This window comes from Temnothorax curvispinosus, unplaced genomic scaffold (assembly GCF_003070985.1).
Source record: "Temnothorax curvispinosus isolate PA1 unplaced genomic scaffold, ASM307098v1 QBEX01001807.1, whole genome shotgun sequence".
Lineage (NCBI taxonomy): Eukaryota > Metazoa > Arthropoda > Insecta > Hymenoptera > Formicidae > Temnothorax > Temnothorax curvispinosus.
The window spans coordinates 1-1,557 of record NW_020211587.1 but is presented as its reverse complement, the minus strand read 5'-3'; the positions used below and the strand labels follow the sequence as shown (position 1 = coordinate 1,557).

General features: G+C 28.9%; 1 long non-coding RNA gene across 1 annotated transcript; it reads right to left on the bottom strand.

Annotated features, from left to right (window-relative positions):
* Window positions 1-538: 538 nt before the first annotated feature.
* Window positions 539-1,480, bottom strand: LOC112468628. The gene is made up of 4 exons (XR_003042424.1): window positions 1,365-1,480; window positions 1,219-1,282; window positions 924-985; window positions 539-627 (listed from the first exon to the last, which is right to left on the bottom strand). It is a non-coding gene; the product is annotated as an uncharacterized LOC112468628 (long non-coding RNA).
* Between the last annotated feature and the right edge of the window lie 77 nt (window positions 1,481-1,557).

Sequence of the window (1,557 nt, the reverse complement as noted above, 5' to 3'; positions counted from 1 at the left end):
CTTACAGGGAACTGTCTTATTATTTAGCACCTTTATATTAGCGTTAGCATTACTCAAAATAATAAAATAAACATTAGCGAGCGACCTTACTATAAGACCACATTAACCTAATACTAACATTTTTATTATGTACATGGTGAAGGGATCGAAATAAAATATTAATTTTATACATTAACCTATGATTATACTTAATGAGCACGGTGGAGGACCTTAATTTCCTTAGAATAAGTACTTTGAAAATTCAATCGTAGCAATCAGTAGAATATAATCTTAATTCTATATTTTAACTTTAATATACATGCATAGAAAAGGGGAAAAAGTACGCTGACACACGCATATAATAGAAAATAGAAAAACACATATATTTAGTCAACCTTAAAATGCAAGTAACTCACATGCTTTACTAATTGTAAGATTACTATTATAACGTATTCATATTCACACTCGTAAAACCAGCCCATCCAGGATAATTTCGTACCTATTCCTTACCTGAAATAAAATGAACAAAAATACATTAATATTCTTATTCATATATATATATATATTCATAAGATTATAAAATAAGATTGAAATACTTATCCTTTATCCTTATTAATTCAGTCTCAGCTCACTATTACCTCTTCTCACCTATAACAATAACGAAATATATTAATTACTGCACTCTTATACGATAAAACCGTTATATATAATCAATAAATAATTATCCTTACAGAGCTAAGCAAAATGTCAACGACAAGCCTTATGCTAGAAGTAAAAAGACTACATAATCTTGCTTATCGCCTGGATTTAGACGAAGCTAAGGAAAGAATACGCGGCAAATACTTGAATATACTTACACAAAAATAATAAAAAATTAAAAAAGGGGAGAGACTAAAACTTATATGAATAAATGTAGTAACGATAGAAATATAGCATTAACTTACTTTTAATTTATCCTTATCATATCCGTCCAACGAAATCACGGTGACAGTATAGATAACCAGCTCTATAATAAAATAAGAATAACCTATATTAATAAATATCCTAATAAGTAACATAAGGAATGAACACTGAAAACAAATATGCGCGTCTATATATGTACGCAAGTACAAATATACATGTGTATATACCCAATAAAACAAATAAAAAAAAAGAGAGAAGAAAAAAAAAAAAAAAACAATATTACTAATCAAATCTATAGAACTACTTAAGCACATTGCTAAACAATGGAACTATTACCTCGATTTAGATAAATCCAACTGCAGCAACACAGCTCTTACACTGCCAGGCACACTTTAGAATCCTATAATAAAAATCACATAAATAATTAATTATCTATAAATATAATCATACTCTATACGACATAACCATAAAATTATACTTACTAATAAAAGTTCGGGGACCGAACTTTCCTAAGGAGGGAGATGTCACGTCTGACGGTATAATCACCGCTATATTCCACCCGCATAAATTTTTCGATTTTCCATCTTCATTGCTAGAAGTCCCCAGCATCTGAAAACAACATTATAATATAACAATCAATCTTTAAATTAACTGTCACAACAAACACTCAGCTGA